Source organism: Tachysurus vachellii, chromosome 24 (assembly GCF_030014155.1).
Source record: "Tachysurus vachellii isolate PV-2020 chromosome 24, HZAU_Pvac_v1, whole genome shotgun sequence".
NCBI lineage: Eukaryota > Metazoa > Chordata > Actinopteri > Siluriformes > Bagridae > Tachysurus > Tachysurus vachellii.
Window position 1 is genome coordinate 8745294 of NC_083483.1, and position 20843 is coordinate 8766136.

The following is a 20843-nucleotide window of genomic DNA, read 5'->3' on the forward strand; positions in this document are numbered from 1 at the left end:
AAGCTCGGGTATGCCGTTTGGAGATTTTTAACCTCTGAGCATTTCAGCTACAAAGCAGAGGAAAGGACATGGATGCAACAAGCTAGCAAGCTGACATAAGGAATTTTATTATTTTATTTATATTCTCAAAATCAGTGAACTGGCTAGTCAGTGTTCTATATTATAGGACAAGCTAACATGTCTGTATATATTCTGATCTGAAGAAAACAGCATAGCATTTACAGGTAAGAGGTGTGACTGGGTTTACTGCTGAAACTGTGAGCTGCCATGTTGATTTCATGTCACTTGTTGAGCTCGGCTGGCTGCCGTGAGCCAGAGAGAGAGGAAGAGAGTAAGGCCTAGCTGACAAAGCTTGCTAGGAACTGACACACACACACGGAGCATGATCTTGTCCTTGAATGAGCCAAGAACTGCAAACTAGTAAAGAACACATTTTTTTTGTTTTTGTTTTTTTTTGTTCTTGAAAGTGCACTACAAGAAGCCGCTAAAAAAACAGCTAGCCTGGAGCTCTGCTGAATTTTGACCTTTGACCTGAGTCCAATGGCTTCCTCTTTACTCATACACACCAGGCTGTATGCACTGCAGTTTGACAACACTAACAATTACTTATTTATTAAAAAAAAATATTTTTTTCCTGTGATAACGTGAGTAACATCGTGGAACATCCATCACTAGCCTATTGAAGTTAAAGGCAAAAAATGCAACTTGTTAGAATAGAATAAGCCTTTATTTTGTCACATATATATTACAGCACAGTGAAATGTTTTCTTTACATATCCTAATGTTGGAGGTTGGTGTCAGGGCACAGGGCCAGCCATGATGCAGCACTCCACTTGAGCCCCCCTACCCCTTGTTACATTTAGAGTTTAAAGAAATTGCATTTCTTGACATATTAAAAATAAAAAATACCAATACAAGGCACTGACACTGGACACTCCTTCCAAAAATGCTAAATCAATGTCTCCTTACAGCAACCCAGTTTTGTTAAATATATATAGTTGGTACAAGTCCCTGTGTAAGCAGATCCTATAGAAATAAGCACATTAATACAGTATATGATGATTACTCCCTGTGATGAATGAACAGTATTCTGCTATTATCATGTTATAAGCTGAGGATAACTGCTTAGCTCACTTGGTTATCTGCTTAACTCACTTTGCTCTAGAGTATTGTGATTTTGTTATATTCTATAGCATTGTTGGTCTTATAGAGTCGGTCTTTGCTTCTCTCATGCCCCTTTTCCACCAAGGCAGTTTGAGTGCTGTTCGGAGCCAGAGACACCCAAAGCACCGGCTCTGAACCAGGAAAAGTGGTTCAAAGTAGCACCAAAAAGTTGCTGGTCTAGACTTAAGAACCACTTGGTTACTGTTAGCACCTTTAATGTACCTTAAGTATAATAATGTTTAATACACTTTTACTTTACCGCAATATGATCAATTATCAGCACTCAGCACAATAAGTACCTGTAGCTACATGCTAAGGCTAACTTTTTTTGGGTTAATGATAAAATAACGTTGTACTTTCTCGATTGCAACCTCCATATATACAAATTACATGGAGCTGCATGTACACGTGGATTCGCTGCGTTTGGATGCCGATGTAGGTTCACAAAGCCATGAGCATTAACAGTAAAGCAACATCTGCCATTGTTGATGTTGTGTTTGTGTCTGCTGCTGCTGCGCTAACGTTGCTGGGAAAGATGACACCTATACAGTGACATAACACTTGGCTCTGTGGTGGCTCTCTAGCCCATGGAAAGGCAAACCGGTTCTTAGAAGGCTCGCCAGTGGAACCATCTTTGAACCAGCACCAGCACTAGCTCTGTACCAGGACCTGGTTCTTTTTGGTGGAAAAGGGGCATCAGTTTGATTATTCACGAGTAGTTTCAGTCTCCGTTAAGGTTTGAATTATGGGCAGGTCTTACTCATTTAAATTAAAGGTTCTGTAGCAGTTTGTAAGTATCCCTTTAACCCATTGTAAATAAGTGTCTAGTACTGCTTTGATATATTCTACCACACCATACTTTAATCTCACTCTTGGTTGACTGCAGATATGTGCCTCAAACCCATCTCTGTAGTCACCTCTAACCATCCTAGGTGCTCTCGTCTACAGAGCAGAAGTCTGATTTCCAGTAACCTCATCGACCATCCTCTGGTGTGTGAGTCTCAAACAGTGATGGTAGGTGGGTTCTGGAATTGCCAGTCTGCTGTAAGGAAAGCTGATTTTATTTCAGCTTCAGCTTTCCACTATTCCTTTGATTCTCTTGCGCTAACTGAGACCTGGATATCCCCACAGAAGACTGCTACACCAGCTGCTCTATCCTCTGCCTATTCTTTCTCTCACTCACCATGAGAAACAGGCAGGGGTGGAGGTACAGGTCCACTGTGGTCACTGTAGTCCTCTTCTTCTGTAGCTTCTGTCATTCTTTCATCTCTGAGTCATTTTCCTCACTAATCTTGGACTCTGCCACAGACACTTTAATCTCCTCTCTTTCCTCAACCATGGACTTTCTCTGCACTCTGTCCACTAAACCCAAGAAAACTTCTTGTTCTGCTTCTTGGTTTTCAGATGTGTTGCACAACAATCAAAAAGAGCTAACATTATCTGAGAGACAGTGGAAGAAATCACAACTTGATGCAGATCTTGACTCTTACCATACACTCCTGGCAAAGTTCTCCTCAGATGAGACTTCTGCCAAGACTTCCTTCTACAAGAAAAAACAACGTCATCTTTTCTTTACTCAACCCCCCGGCTCCACGTGCTTCATCCTCCCTGACTGGAGAAGGCTTTGTTACTTTTTACCATGAGAAGATGGAGAAAATATGCAGGACCTTCACTTCTGCACCTACATCTCACAGTCAGGATTCCTCTACTCCCTCATTGTCGCATTTCGTAACTGTAGCAGCAGATGAGATTTTACTCTTCCGGTCTTGCGATCCTACCACTTGCCGATTGGATCCACTCCCTTCCACTATGCTCCAGACCATGTCACAAGACCTTCGTCCTTTCATTACCACTATCATCAATGGATCCATAACATCTGGTCATGTACCAAATACCTTCAAGAGAGCCAGGGTTATTCCCTAACAAGGGTTCTCTTACCACTGCTATGCTGATGATACACATCTTCTCTTTCCCACCCTCAGATTACAGTTTCTGTTCAGATTTCAGCATGTCTGGCAGACATATCATCGTGGATGATGGCTCATCAGTTGATGCTCAATCTTAGCAAAACTAAACTGATGATCATCCCAGGTGATTCAACCCCAGGTCATGATCTTGCAATGTCCCTGCATAACGATGTGATCTCCTCTTCAGTCACAGCTCGCAACCTTGGGCTAACCATGAACACTCGTCTGTACTTTTCCTCGCATGTTGCTAATGTGAAACGTCTGGCAAGTTTGGACTACTGAAGCTCACTGCTGGCAGGTCTACCTATGAACGCAATTCGTCCTCTGCAAATGATCCAAAATGCAGCTGCATGACTTGTTTTCAACCTGCCTAAGGTCTCGCATACCACCCCACTGCTGCGATCCCTCCACTGGCTTCCGGTAGCTGCAGGCATCAGATTCAAAACACTTGTGCTTGCCTACAAAACCAAAAATGGACCAGCTCCCTCTTACCTCAAAGCCCTCATCACTCCTCACACTGCACCTTGCACCCTCTGAACTACCAGCACTGCTCGACTGGTCCCACCATCTCTCCGGGTAAGAGGAAAGTTTACTACAAGACTCTTTTCTGTTCTGGCACCAAGGTGGTGGAATGAACTTCCCCTAGGAGTCCGGACAGCTGAGTCACTGGCTATTTTCAAAGGACGGTTGTAGACCTACTTATTCATGAATCACTTCAACTAGAACTTTCTTCCATATTTGTTGTATGTGTGTATTTTAAAAAAATCCAAATAATAAAAAAAACATTGAACAATAATTTAGGCTCATGGTATCTTAAGTTTGTAATCTAGTGAATCAGAGTTAATGTATTCAATGATAGAGACTTAAAAGCACTTTTGTACATCGCTGGATAAGGGCATCTGCCAAATGCTATAAATGTAAATATATTAAGCTCTACCCATAAATCCACAGTTAGAAATGAGTCCTTCTTGCTTGTATCTGTAACTCAAGACCCCAGTGCCTGTATATGGAGACATCGTTTCTCATTTCTGAATGGTTGTAAAGTGGACATGCTAAGCTACAAGTACACACTGAAATGGACGAGTCTCCAGCGAGATGCACTCTGAAGGATTCTTAATGGATGAGACGAGCCTCCATTCCAGATTCTGTCCAGGTCAAACATGATTTACAGCCAAGATTTCTGCCTCACTCCATCCTCTATGAAGGCTGCTTGACTACAGTACTTCTACAGTACCCCTTTTCCAAAGAGTTAAATCAGGACACCAGCTCTCTTTCTACACAATCTCTAATTAGATAAAGGAATGATTTGTCCTAGCTAGCTGACACCGATGCAACATGTTGTAATGTCTTTATGTAAATATAGAAACAAAGAGGCTTAATCTAAGGCTTTAACAACATGCAGCCATGGAATAATTGCAAAGCAAACTATTAAACCGAGAACAACGAAGCAGCACTTAACAAACCACACTTCTGAAGTCCGGGTCTTCATGTACAAGCACCCGGGAAATAAAATTAGTGAGGATGTGTAGAGTTTGAACTTTGGTCATTCGTTGGGTGACAGATAATATACCACAGTGTTTTCAGCGATGGAATATGACTTGTTGGAAATAGTTATTTCATCTTGTCTAACAACACAACTCACATTTAAATAAAGATTTATTTTTATACTATTTTTTATATTACTTTTATTTACAAGAAATGTATTAACAAGTGAAAAGTATATGTTCATAATTAAGAGTAAATAAATTATGTGCTCTATTTTTTAGATTTTTGCAAACCAGAACCAACACAGTTTGTTAGAATATATTGCAGGCAGCAACAACAAGCAACAGCAACAAAATACCTCTATGAGAAGGTGTTGTGGTTTGCAAAATCAGTGTTCAGACTACATTACCCATCAGCCCCTGCATGTTTCCCTGTCACATGTCTCACCACTCACTCCTGTTTCTCCTTGATTTGTAGTATTTTGGTTTCTGTGTACTTTTTTGTCATGATTCTAGTCTTGTGATTTGCATTGTGACTAATTATGAACTCAAGTGATGAAGCTGAGGTGAAGGAACTGTCAGAATTCACACACCATGCTAACAATGCATTTGTACAGTACCTCAGTACTTGGTCCTCTTCTTTTCTCCTGTACATTCACTCTCTTGGTGAAGTTATTTCCTCAAATGGGTTCTCTTACCACTGCTATGCTGATGATACACAACTTGTCTTCTCTTTCCCACCCTCAGATGCAACAGCTTCTGATCAGATGTCAGCATGGATGAAATTTCACCATGGATGACTGCTCATCAGTTAAAGCTCAATCCTAGCAAAACTGAACTGCTGTTCATTCCAGGTGATTCCTCCCCAGGTCATGATCTTGCTGTATCTTTGCACAACGATCTGATCTCCCCTTCAGCCACAGCTCGCAACCTTGGGGTAACCATGGACAATAAACTGTCCCTTTCCTCTCATGTTGCTAATGTGACTCGCTCATGTCGGTTTCTTCTCTACAACATTAGAAGGATTCGGCCATTTTTGTCCACACAGGCTGCTCTGGTACTTGTTCAGTCTCTTGTCATTTCTAGACTGGATTACTGCAACACACTGCTGGCAGGTCTACCTATGAATGCAATCTGTCCTCTGCAAATGATCCAAAATGCAGCTGCACGGCTTGTTTTCAACCTGCCAAAGTTCTTGCATACCACCCTGCTGCTGCGATCCCTCCACTGGCTTCCAGTAGCTGCACGCATCAGATTCAAAACACTGATGCTGGCCTACAAAGCCAAAAATGGACCAAAGCCCTCATCACTCCTCGCACTGCACCCAGCACCCTCCGATCTACCAGCACTGCTCGACTGGTTCCACCATCTCTCAGAGTAAGAGGCAAGTATACTACAAGACTCTTCTCTGTTCTGGCACCAAGGTGGTGGAATAAACTTCCCCTAGAGGTCCGGACAGCTGAGTCACTGGCTATTTTTAAGCGGCGGTTGAAGACCTACTTATTCAGGAAACACTTCAACTAGCACTTCTTTTCTTATCTTTTGCATTAAAAAAAAAAAAACACAACCTTTGACACTTTTTCATTGTAACTTTGAACAAATGTTTTAAACTCATGGCATCTTAAGTATTTAACTTAGTGAGCCAGCATTAATGTATTCAATGTTAGAATTTTAAGCACTTATGTACGTCGCTCTGGATAAGTGCGTCTGCCAAATGCTGTAAATGTAAATGTACCTCCAGTTTATTGGTAGAGTTTGCTAAAATAAGAGGAAAAATGAAATAAATTGATTAAATAAATTTGATTTTGTAAATTAGGATTATTATTTTACGGTATAATAATAATAATAATAATAATAATAATAATAATAATAATAATAATAATAATAATAATAATATTATGTTATGCTATTATTATTATTATTATTATTATTATTATTATTATTATTATTATTATTATTATTATTATACTGTGAAATAATTTGTAATTTCATCCACACCTACTTCGTAACAGGTCAGTTATGAACATAAGGAGAAACACAGAAGCGTATATTGCAGTTGTATAACACCCTTAATGTGCTTGTTTTTTATTATTATTATTATTATTATTATTTTTTTTTTTTTACAATTCTATAGTAACATGTTTTCCACTACCAACCTCACAAAAAAGAAAAGAAGATATGTTCCTTAGAAATAAGAGTGAGCCTAGCATGGGACCGATAAAACAGCTTGGTTCACAGATGTTTGTTTGTTTTTGTATTTTAATTAATAAATTAATTAATAATTGGAATTTCAGCATTATATAAGGAATAAAAAACTTCATGATGTGCTGGAATATTATCCGGTTCCCATCAGGCTGCATCCCAAACACTCATTCCACCGTGTGATTTAAGTTAAAAGAATGTAATCTACATACAAATGAGTCTATATTAACTATTAAGTAAAGTAGCTGTGTCTTTTCCTAATAAGATATTGAGATATGTTATGTGACGTTAAAGTACACAAATTAGCATGAAAGCTAACGTGACCCATCCATGTTGCGTTACACCCAACCTAATTTCTAGCGCTCTAATTGGCTTTCCGCATGCCCAGGCACAATTAATGACGGAGGCCTGTTTCTTTTCCTATTACGCTGATTGATGTTACTCTGTCTCCCTTCGGTACGCTATGTGTGTGCTGTAATTTTAGTCACGCAGTGAGGAGGCACAGACTGAGCTCAGCTTTGGCCTATTTAATCACTGGATACAGATTATTATAAATGGCTTCTCCGATTATAGCGGGTTCCACTGGAGGTATATCCATCACCCTCAGGCTAGCAAACAGGTGTTGGGTGAAACTTCAGGAGCGATTAGCAGCTAACATCGTTCCAGTTACTATTTGAAAGTACTGAAGCTCTAAAGCAATAAAAGGCACCAGGTTTCTTCTTGCCAACGGGAAATGAGGTAGAATAGATAAAACACAGGGATTATATAATGCATATAAAGTATGATTGTTACCAAAAGTGACAACTTGGACAAATATATCAGCATGTTTGCTTAGGAAAGGACTTTTTTCTAACCCCTTTCCTCCCCGGGAAAATATCGAGCAAGATCAGATGATGGGTCCCATTACTATCACGTCTTTTGCTTAATCAATTGTTTTGGCTCTCATGTTTAATGCAATCCATCCAGATTTGAAGCAAGCTGACTGAAAGTCCAGAGCTCATCTATCCTCTGTCACAGTTGATGCTCTTGGACCGCAGGGGCGCTTATAAGCACTATGTTGATGTATCAGAGCACTGGGCGAGCTCAACCTGCAGGCAATTCATCAGCCCAATGACGTGCTCAATTTTAAAAGCTTTAGGGCTGTCACAAAGTGAGCTTCATAGCTTCCCCACTTACATCAATAAATCACCAGTCGGAGGCAAGGACCCACTGCCAGCATTAGGCAAGTACCAACAGAGAGGGAAAGGAAGGCCTGCTAATGGCTGCTGTGGGACAAAGACGGATTTTAGTAATGGATTTATAATGGAAAATGTATAGTATACAGTGCACGTTTGCATAGCTGTACGCTTTGAAAGAAAAAAAGGATTTAGAAGTCCTTCAGCGTGAATTAGTAGGATAAGAATTGACCGATCGTGTGCCGAGAGGTCACAGACTTACAGTGACGTGCTTTTTTGTGGCCTATTAAGGGCTTGATAATTAAGTAATTTAGTTGTTTACTTATCAGATGATTTTTTTTTCAAGGAGAAAAATAATGCTTAGCTGCATAGCAAAGTGATCGGCATAACCTTCTGTACAGGCCCTTAATGTACTATTTTTAATGTGGAATTCACAAATGAGGCAAGGATGCATGGTTTATTATGAGGAAAAATTGTGAAGAAGTGCAAAAAACCTGTTTGGGAGATCACTCCAACATCCTATGGTCAAGATTAAGAAATCAAATATGGCGTGCTTAAACCTTCAGACTCACTTCCATCCTTAGGAAATGATCGAGCTTTCAAGACAGAAGTGACAGAGTGATGCGAGATTGTGGAATGCACCGAGCTAAACCTTCATGCCTTTTTGCAGAACACATCAATCATGTGCTTATCACTGCGTCAAGCTGCCTATCCACATCCACCAATATTAAAAAAAAAAAAAAAAGATACATAGTTGAAGTCTTTTTGTCAATGCCAAATACATGGATTAATGGTTCTTTTAGCATGGTTCATGCTAATCAGGTCTGATTTCACTAACAAACATCATTTTCTTGCCGTCGGCAAACACAAGACTGCTGCTGCTCCGGTAGCTGCCGGTGTTCCACAGGGACCAGTTTCTTGGCCTGATCCTTTTCATTATATTCAAAATATCCTTGGGTTATAATATTACGCAAAATCAAGATCTCAGTTTCTGTTGTTGGGGTGATGTCTGGATTCGCATAAAATCTAGCACCTTCAAGCCACTGTTTATTTGGAAAATGACCTTTTTTATTCATTAACTAAACTTTGGGGCAGTGGTGGCCCAAGCTGTTAAGGTTCTGAGTTGTTGATCGGAAGATTGGGGTCCAAGCCCCAGCACTACCAAGCTGCCACTGTTGGGCCCTTGAACCTTAACCCTACTCCAGGGGTGCTGTATCATGGCTCGGATCCCAACCACCTAAGTTGGGATATGTGAAGAAAGAGCATATCCCAAAAGTATATATATCAAATCTTCAAACTAAACACAAATTTATGGAAATATTTGTAAATTCAGAATATGAATAAACATCTCGTTAGCACATTTGCCTTAAATCTCAGAGTACCCTGGTTTCTTCCAAATACACGCATTGTAGGCTGACTGGAGTATCTAAACCATCCATAGTGTATGAATGAGTGTGTGATTGTGCACTGTGATTGGTTGTAAACCTACTCAGAGTGCACCTGTACCATGTATGACCTTGGCCCCTGTATTAGGCTCAAGGTTCCCTGTGATCCTGTTTAGGTAAAGAAAATGAATAAATGAATGGCTGGACAAATTTCCTAAAACTGATAAGGTAAAGACCATTTCCTCACTCAGAATGAACTCTCAAGTTTTCACCCAGGACCAATTCTAGACTATTCTATGTATTCTCCCTGAAAAGTGGATTGTTAATATAATTCCCTACACATCTTTTTTTGCCATTTCATTTTAATATAATTTTCCTTTGGACCACTTAAATGGATGGTCACATACACACGTGGACAAAATTGTTGGTACCCTTCGGTCAATGAAAGAAAAACTCACAATGGTCACAGAAAAAACTTTAATCTGACAAAAGTAATAATAAATAAAAATTCTATGAATTTTAACCAATGAAAGTCAGACATTGCTTTTCAACCATGCTTCAACAGAATTATTTAAAAAAATAAATAAACTCATGGAACAGGCCTGGACAAAAATGATGGTACCCCTAACTTAAAATTTTGTTGCACAACCTTTTGAGGCAATCACTGCAATCAGACGATTCCTGTAACTGTCAGTGAGACTTCTGCACCTCTCAGCAGGTATTTTGGCCCACTCCTCATGATCAAACTGCTCCAGTTGTGTGCTAGGATTGTGTAATAGGATTGAGGTCAGGGCTCATAGAAGGCCACTTTAGAATAGTCCAATGTTTCCCTCTTAGCCATTCTTGGGTGTTTTTAGCTTTGCTTCTGGTCATTGTCCTGTTGCAAGACCCATGACCTGCGACTGAGACCAAGCTTTCTGACACTGGCCAGCACATTTCTCTCTAGAATCCCTTGATAGTCTTCAGATTTCATTGTACTCTGCACAGATTCAAGACACCCTGTGCCAGATGCAGCAAAGCAGCCCCAGAACATAACAGAGCCTCCTCCATGTTTCACAGTAGGGACAGTGTTCTTTTCTTGATATGCTTCATTTTTCCATCTGTGAACATAGAGATGATGTGCCTTGGCAAAAAGTTCCATTTTTGTCTCATCTGTCCATAGGACATTCTCCCAGAAGCTTTGTGGCTTGTCAGCATGTAGTTTGGCATATTCCAGTCTAGCTTTTTTATGATTTGTTTCCTCCTTGGTCGTCTCCCATGTAGTCCACTTTGGCTCAAACAACGACGGATGGTGCGATCTGACACTGATGTTCCTTGAGCATGAAGTTCACCTTGGATCTCTTTAGAAGTCGTTCTCGGCTCTTTTGTTACCATTCGGATTATCCGTCTCTTTGATTTGTCATCAATTTTCCTCCTGCGGCCACGTCCAGGGAGGTTGGCTACAGTCCCATGGATCTTAAATTTCTGAATAATATGTGCAACTGTAGTCTCAGGAATATCTAGCTGCTTGGAGATGGTCTTATAGCCTTTACCTTTATCATGCTTGTCTATAATTTTCTTTCTAATCTCCTGAGACAACTCTTTCCTTCGCTTCCTCTGGTCCATCTTGAGTGTGGTACACACCATGTCACCAGACAATGCAGTGACTACCTGGAGCCCTATACAGTATATAGGCCCACTGACTGATTACAAGATTGTAGATACCTGTGATGCTAATTAGCGGACACACCTTGAATGAACATGTCCCTTTGGTCAGATTATTTTCAGTCTTTTCTAGGGGTACCATCATTTTTGTCCAGGCCTGTTCCATGAGTTTATTTTTTTAAATAATTCTGTTGAAGCATGGTTGAAAAGCAATGTCTGACTTTCATTGGTTAAGATTCATAGAATTTTTCTTTATTATTACTTTTGTCAGATTAAAGTTTTTTCTGTGACCATTGTGAGTTTTTCTTTCATTGACCGAAGGGTACCAACAATTTTGTCCATGTGTGTAAGTACACTGCTGCAGTTATATAAATATACGTCTATCAATAAAGCTTTCCATCTTCCATGCTGCCAATGAATTTGAAACTTGAAGCAGGAAGTAATAAGGAAAGCTAAACCAAACGCATCATAGTTTTCACTACTGATGTGGGTCACACCTTGGTTATGATGATATGAGCCCCTAGGTATACTCCGGAATGTTCCATAGCTCAACAACTGCCATCACACTTCAACATGCAACTGGAATTTGTCCAGAAAAAGAAAACACAAGTGTGAAAATGACTTTTTATGAATATGGAAGGTCATTTTATGGCTGGTTTTAAGTAAATGTTTGGTGTAAATCATGTCAATTCATTAAATACACTTAAACATTTATTATTATCACTCTGTAGGTGATTGTCCGTTCTTTAAGCAGCATGTCTCTGTTGTATCTTTTATATAAACTTTCTATAAAAAAATCCCAAATTAAGGAAACAGTTTTTGTAATAAAAAAAGTTTGTGTCAAATGTCAATAGAGGCCTTAGATCTTTTTTATTTTTATTTCTATATGATGATCCATGCTTTCTTTAATATTTCAAAATAGTAAAATAGAAAAAGACACACACACACACACACACAAACTATATGTTGTAGATATACTGTATGTTTTTAATATTTCTGCATGAAAGACTTTATAGATTTATTTATTGCCCCAACTAAAAGTCCAAGCTTGTACTTTGCCACCTCCTGGACACAAAAGATGCCTATGTTGGTCCATGTTGTTTTAACTACTAATTTTTATTTCACATGCTAAAATGTTACAAGGTCATCTCATATCTCTGTTTACTAAACTATCATTTCTGGTCTTTTAGCAACAGGTTTAATTATTATCAAAAAGCTGACCTCCATTTTGAACTCTACATAGCTTTGAGTGATTTAGCGAACCCTAATGTTTACATTTAGTTGACAGAGTCTAGACTTTTGACTCCAAAATATTTCAGCATTCACAGCCTGCTCTATGGAGATTATTTTATTTATTTATTTTGTTCACAAACAGCCAGACGAATGGCGAAACATGGTGAAGTGATTACAGCCTGTTGTTTGCTCTAAACCATTCATTAGCATTCAATTACCATCACGACACTGACGTGTACTAAAAGACGTGGACACTTAATCTGGGAGACGGCCACGGTTAATGCTGTTGATGCAGCAGAACATATTTGGTTTAAACAGATAATGGAAAGGCATCAGTTACGATAATGTACTATAATGGCTACTAGGCTTTATTAGATTAATTAAACTGCATTATAGTTTATGCTAAATTCTGTAAATGAGCCACTGAGTGATTAGATTCAGGTGACGGATTAATGCTTAGTTAGAAACGAAATGAAAAGAGATATTAATGTCGTCCAAATAGATTTTTTTTCCACTTTTTAAAACAATAATTGGAAAGAGCATGCGTTTTATATTTATATTTATATATAAAAATTGTGCTGTACTTATCGGTGCTGGTGTGCTTAATACGAGAGAGAAAGAGAGAAATAGAATTATGGAAATGAGTAACCAAGCACTATTGTTCCACTGTCCCAGGCCATTACCATAACTCAGTTTTATGCCATCTAATTAAGTTAGCCATAAATTCCTGATGCGTTTATGGACAGCGTTGTAAATCATTTTGACTTGTACGCAGCCACATGAGAGCTGTAGCAAAAGAGGGTTTCCTTTTTAGCTACGTTTTGGCTAGTAAGATCAATGCCCCCTGTTGATGCCTAGTCTGAAACGAAAAGCCATAAAAATACTTTAAACTGATCAGTTGAATGCCGTTTATATATTGTTAATATTCTATGAATATATATGAATACATATATGTACATGTTTCAGATAAACAATTTAAAACATTAATTAAATGCTATTTTTTTCACAGTATTATTTAGAATGTTCCTTGAAATATAATTATAAAAACAAACTTAAATAAACAAACAAATAAATAAATAAATAAATAAATAAATAAATAAATAAATAAATAAAGTATTAATTCAGTCATATTAGTTTTTTCTGTGTAATAAAATTTTTTTAGCTAGAAATTAGTGATTTATTTGAGAGATTTATGTGGAAATAAGTTTTTGTTGAAGTGTTAAGCTTTTTAGAAAATACCTAGAGAGAAAGAGATAGACAGACTCTCTGTCAGTCAAATTCTATTGAAACTGCTACTTTCATTATTTACCTTGCTAACCCAGTCACGGAAGAGTTAAATCTCAGTGCTGGTCCTGAGCCCGGACCATAAAAATGGGAGGAAGAGCATCCAGTGTAAATCTAATATGCAGGGCATGTGATCCACTGTTTTTTTAATGTTTTAAAATATACAGATTGTGTATTTGCCGATGCTTTGGCAAAGCTTTCCTACAACACAGTCATGCCAATGAAGCTCATTAGAATTTTGTAGAGAGAAAGAAAGAGAGAGAGACATAACTGAAGCATGGCTCCAGATAGAAACCATCTGTAAAAGCATTGGAGTGAAAAATTCATTGATAAAAGAACTGGACCAGAGTCTGGACTTAACAGTAAAGGTAAACTCCAGGCCAACATGTTTCAAAACCTCCAGGCTGGGACCAGCTGAATATAGGATGTGCTTAGTGAGGCGAGATGAGAGAAAAATCACAAAACACTCTAGAAAGAAGAGAGTTACAAATTCAAAATGTTCAACCATCGCCAGTTGAGTTTCCTCAGAATTAACCCTGCAGACGTGAGGTGAGAAAGTTTGCGAAAAGGAAAGAACTTCATTTTTATAAAGGAATCTTATCTTTACAATGAAAATATTTTCTTCAATATACTATATAGTGTATGTGTAAATATAACAGGATATATTTCAACCCAGAAAACATGACCTTTTATTTAAAAAAAACTAAATTTTTTTTTATAATTTCCAGAAAAGACAGCTTTCAAACTCTTGCCAACATTCTGTGTTCAATGTGCTAAACTCAGTATTCTTTCTTTGCGCATAATTTTACCTGTCTTCCAATGCCCAGTGTAAATGAAAGTCTGTCATTTAAATAATGACTTAATAATTAATTAATTAATTAATAACTATAATAGTTAAAAATGATAATAATTATTCATTTTTTTGTTTGTTTTTAGAGCTTTGAATACACTTAGCATAGCAAATACATGCTGCATATCATATCAAGAAATTCATCACATTAAAAAAGGATGTTTGGGGCATTATCAGTTTTCCAATTGTTAGGGATGCGGCACAAGTAAAATGTTTCACTGCACACGTTTATAAAAACGACCTCATTCAGTTCACATAGCTGCTTGTTCATTAAGAGCAACATGTTAACCATTGATGTATTAATTCCCTTCACATTATGTATTCTATTACTTTATTTATGCCTAATATGAACTTCACTGATTACTGTATTTCCTCTATTTAACAGATTACTGCTGAAAATGTCCTCTATTTAACACATTACATGCCAATTAACATGATTGACCATTTCCACCATGAAATACGCTGACACACTGCGCCATCACAGACTAATCCTGTGCATTGACTCATGAACAAACCTTATGTATGGCTTAGGTATTATATTTAATATATTGCTTATTGTTCACGTTATATGTACAGACTTCACAGTCGGTGCAATTGCAATTATTTGTAATGTGACACATTTACCTCTGAGTGATTGATTGATAAGATAAGATAGGATAAGATAAGATAAGATAAGATAAGATAAGATAAGATAAGATACTGTAAGATAAGCTAAGATATACTTTATCCCTGATATGGGTTTGTTTCTTGAAGGGTTGAGAATTTGATTCCTGCTGAAGGTTTGATTTTTTAAGGGGCTGATGGATGCACTTATTTCCAGGGATTTCAGAACAGCGTAACAGATATTGCGTCATTGAGCAGGCGTGGCCTATTTCATAATCTAACCCTAACCCTAACCGTAGTTTTTGGTTGTTTATTTGTTTTCGAAAATAGCTTAACTGTAAGATAATAAAGCATAATAGATATAAAATATAAAATCTATCTGTATGACTGTTTTGTCCTTCATTATCCATCGTAGGTATGGTCTTTTTTTTTGAAAGAGGGAGTTTTTCAAGACTTCCAGAAACATGCCCACTTTACGTCGTGGTAACAAAACCCCTGGAATTTAGTGAATGCCAGGGTTTTAACCCCGCCTCCTCCTTGTATACAGTGAGTTTGCATGTTCTTTTCGTGCTTCGTACGTTTCCTCTGGGTATCCCAGTTTCCTCCCCTAGTCGAAAGTCATGTTTTGTAGGCTGATTGGCATCTCAAAATTGCCTGGGTATGAGTATGTGTGTGTGATTGTGCACTCCAGTGGGTTTTTATCCCATCCAGATTGTGCCACAGCTTGTCATCCTGAGTCCCCTCCCAGTATCCTGTAGCCTTGGGTAGGATAAGTAGTATATGAAAATGGATAGGTGTTGATGGATAGACGGGTGTTTACCCACCCCTGATTATTTCAAATGGACATATTGAATCTTTTATCACAAATGTTTTACTAGTTAGAATGTGGAATAGTCAAGGTATGGGGAAAAAACAGTAAGATTCTATATTTCAGATAGAATGAGGGCAATTCTACAGTAAACTACACACAACTACACTGGGAAAAGTCTTGCTTTAATTGACCATTAACCCTTTGAAATCATTTTGCTTGAAGCAGTCTCTCAAGGCAATTAAGTTACCCAGAGGCCCCACAGTGTTGTGTTGTCTTTAACAGCTTAATAAAACTGAAATAAAATCTGTGCCCTGTGATCAAGTGAATTCTTTCGTGACCAGTGCTGAGTGCTTTCATAGCTGCATGTTGCACATCGTTTTCCAATTCTATTTGGCTTGATTAAAGTCTGTGATTATGCAATCTCAAAGAAACCGAGCCAGACTGATGCAGCATCGCTGAAAAACCTCCCAGACACTGTTGTAGACATCACATCCTTTACCCATCGTTAAGTCATAAGGAGTACCTGCATCATCCTGCACATTTTTTAGATTAAACAATTTCAGCTATCAAGTCGTCCATTGGAGTAAGGATTTGGAATATAAACATTCTTAAATAGTATCATTTTAAAAATGTATTTATTCATTTATTCCAAAGATTATTGACATTTCCAGCATTTGGCAGACAACCTTATCCAGATCGACTTACATTTTTATCTCATTTTTTTATACAAATTAGCAATTGAGAGTTGCTCAAGGGCCCAGCACTGGCAGCCTGGTAGACATGGTATTTGAACTCACAACCTTCCAATTAGTAGTCCAACACCTTAAATATTTGGCTACAACATCCCTAGATTACTTAAGAAAGAATTAAAGCTAATATGTAACTTGTTTTTCAATCGAAACAACAACTAGTAGACTAATTTTTTGTATTGTGTGGTACTCCCATAAGCTGTAATACATACAGTACACATCATACACATCAAGCACACTGACCCTGACCAGGATAAAGCACTTACCCAAGATGAACGAATGAACGTGACATTGCACATGATTTAGCACTTAAGCAAGCTTCCATTTTGTAGATACATGCATCTAATGCAGTCCTTCACTGATCAGGGTTACAGCTCAGAGACAGCATCTGTTGCTTGGAATTGCAGTTTAAATGGAGCTCATGTTCGTTTGGGCTAAAGGGTTATAAATTGACCTTCTCCACTAACTCTGTGATTCATAGCTGTTTTTAACTTCCCTTTCATTTGGGCTGAGTCAAAATAAACAACTCATGAGGATACAAGTCCCTAATGGCTCTAAAGTAGAACAACACTAGTGGCTGTGGTAGGTTGATGTTTAATACTGAAAGTCAATAAAATGTTTCTTTTGAGTCTCGGGTATGTCTCGTTTCAAGAAATCTGACTGGGCCTTTGTCCAAGTCTATACTCACATACAGTACAAGAGTTTTAGAAGAATTTAAAAAAAAATATGTAAGATAAAGCTTTACATACAGGATCAGAAATCCTTATACATACTGTACAAAGACATACAAAGAGACACTGAAGTTGAACATCCCTATTTCATCTCACAAGGCTGCCCTTTATGAGAATTCACCTATCACTGGATAGCAGACATTCCACACATATGGCCTCTCAATATGACTCAGCCAGTGTGGCTGTGTATAAAAAGGTGTTATTTCAGGATTAAACAGATGATCCTTTATGCTCAGCTTTAACGTGCACAAATCCACTGGCTCCTATTAGACATGGAGCATATAACACCCCGTTAATCTCCCCGAACCTCTCCAGCGTGGAAGACTCATCCACACTTATGCAAAGGCTGCAGCTAAAACTGGTGCGTAACGGATAACTTTTTTTTCCCTCTTCCCACATTCTTTTGTTGCAAAGAACGTCCCTACAGCTTTTGCGGGTGGAATATTTGCTATGCAAAGATAGTGTGAGAAATAATTAGCAGCATGTATTTGTATCATTAGCAGAGATTAACTGCTACATTGTTTAGATGTTTAGAAGAAGAAAGAGAGTGTTGCGGTGACATGGCTGCATTGCTTCGCTGTGTGTTTCCTGGGGACTGACTGAAAAAAAACTGTCAGGAAGCGTTATATAGAAAAACAGCCAATGGTTGTTCTTAGTATTTGGATAAAAGTAAACAGTTTTTTTTTCCTTTGCTTTACCTGTCGCTAGATCTGAAAAATAGGAATGTCCATTTAGGAGATATATACTTGACCCTGAAGCGTCTTTCTGACAAAGCACTGCATGCCACTTGCAATAAACTTGCAGTTACAATTTTCATCATCTATCTTTCTTAAAATCCTTTTTCCCATAGCACAACATTTCATTTCTGAACCTGCTTTCACAGATCTATAATACATATAATCCTCTAGGTTTCTGGGCTTATCCAGATGTACTAGTATCTGTTTGGTGCAAGCCATGTCTTGGAAATTAGTAGTGGCGCATGAAAAGGTTATTCTGAGCAAATAAACGTCATGCTTAAAAAAAGAAGAAAAAAAAAGAAAAAAGAAATCGATTTTGATGCTCTAATAAAGCACTAGAAACTATACAATATACATAAACAGTTTATTGTTAACATTGCACATGAATTGAATGGAAGCAATGCAAAGCAATGGAACAACCTAAACATATAAGCAAATTACAACACATATCCCCATGTACTTCTTTCATAATTGCTCACAAAAATGACTTCTGAGTTAGCTATCTATACCCAGATAGCCTAGAAAAATGCTTAACGACGAATGGGTATCCAGTTCTAAATTACAAAAATTATTTACTTAAGGTTTAAGAGAGACAGAAATGATAGCTAAAGTTTAATCTTATTATAACAATGAAGCATGAGCCTGTAGGAGTCAGTATACAGCTAGCTAATTAGCTAGCTATGCAATATAGCTAATGAGCTCAAAAGTAGGTCCATAGCCACAATACTAATGGCTAGACATTTTCCAACATAATAGTTAGCTAGATTTATTGTCTTTTAATGAGTGAATGCAAGATAAATGTTTCCTTTCATTCAATGAACTTGGTTAACATAAAACAATGAAAATAACCTTTTCAGGTCAGCTAGTGAGCTAACTGCTTACACTTCATCTATAACTATTTTCCCGGTTTACAAACAAATTAAGTTCTAACTGAGGAAAGACTTGTTAAGTTTGTTTGTAGCATATGAGAATATCTAAGAGATACTGTATCTAAGGGACTGAGGCAAACCTATCATCAGTTTTACCCTCCACTAAAAGCCCAAATGCTGTTTGGGGACATTGGAGCTAAAGTTCTATCCCTGAAAAGTGCAATACCAGCAAATCTCTAGCAGCTAATGTATCCTCTTGACATTCTCAAGCAGTTCAGCTCTAGGTGAAAATCATATTTTGTTTGGCAAATCTCTGTAAATGTGAATAATTCACCACATATTTTTATTCAGCTTTTTTATTTCTATATTAAAACAGGCTGAGTCAATAACTATCTTTTGAAGTGTTATAAAATCATCTCACGGAGCGACTCTCTAACCTCCGCATTTCTAAAAACAGGCTTTCAGTTCGCATAGCTGTGTGTTTTTACTTCATACTGATGATCAAATTACATGCAATTATGTACATAAGGCTCATCAGCAGCTCACTGGTTGCCAGGATAATATATACTAATGGTGCTTCAAGAAAGGACGTATGTAAAAATGCTTGTTAGGAGCTAGCTAATTAAAGGACATGGACAGAAAGTTTTTCTACATCTTGTATTATATTCTGTCAAGTATTTGCCTTACTGGATAAACAGCAGACACTTTTGATATATAATGTGCATATATAAGGGCCACTGACTCGTGCTGCAGCAAAGTGTCACAAAGTCACAGTAGAACTTTCAAGAGCCTTTAGCATAATTTAATCCTTGCATTTTTATGCTGTGTCTGTACTCCAAATGCCCGAGTGCACTTAACTACATATGCTACATCTTCAACAATTAGCAGTGCAAGACCTGTTTGTGATATACAAACTGAACTAAATTCATAATATTCTCTTCAGTATTTTTGATAGACATTCAGTACAGTGTACGTAGATTTATTGGTATCATTTCCAATATTTGAGTGATTATGTTTAACATGGCTGAGATTGCGAGGTAAAAATCACATCAGGCTTGGTGCAGTTTTTTCCTGGAAACCTCACTGACATTTTCCTTAGGCAAAGAATCCACATTATACTGTAATCTTTCCTCAGACAGATTAATGTAAATGAAAAACTGGCTATAGTCAAAACCTAGAATATATCAGATAAGTATAACTTGAGGGTGAGGTAAGACATGTTAGACTATTTCTGGTCCATTTGTGGTTTTCCATGTTAAAAATTCAGGAATTTTAAAAATGTATGGAATTTTAGCAAAAAAAAAAAAAAAAAAAAAAAAAATGATACTAAAAAAATTCCTCAATTGAAATCACCACAAGCGTGAATTTCATGTTTTATCACATATTATTTACCTGTTGAACAAACACAGCTTTTTCCATAGGCAATCCATTTATATAAAACCAAACAGGGTCTCTTTTATAGTTTAAGAATTCTGTTGGCATTGAACAGTAACACAGTGCAGTACCTGATTATGTGAGTAAATGTCAGAGTTGTCAATGGCTCCAGTTCACATTCTGGAGAGAGAATATAGAAAAAGAGATAGAATAGGAATGGAGATATGAACTGAGGAAAAGAGGAAATCTGTATTAAAATAAAATCCTGAGAAACTTTGATGTTTCATACATCCCATAATATGTCCAAACTTCCCAACCTAAAAGTTTATGCTATTTTTGATTTTCCAGCAAGTCACCAAGTCTAAATACAAATCTCATGTTGGTAAATTTGATGCATCCTGACCACCATGGACACCAAATATAAAACCCCTGGATACATCCTAAGACCTTTGTACCTTTTCTCTACTAACACTGATTCTTTCCATGTTCAGCACCTAGTCCACAAAGTCCTTTCTGTAATTATCCTTTTGTAACTAAAGGAGTTAAATCCCATTTTAAATATCTTTATTATGTATTTTTCA

The 20843-nt window shown here is 37.6% G+C and overlaps 1 protein-coding gene across 1 annotated transcript in view; it reads right to left on the reverse strand.

The window, feature by feature from the left end:
* The window catches only part of sorcs3a (sortilin related VPS10 domain containing receptor 3a), a 254741-nt gene that overhangs the window by 67742 nt on the left and 166156 nt on the right, over window positions 1-20843 (reverse strand). The window lies entirely within an intron of this gene.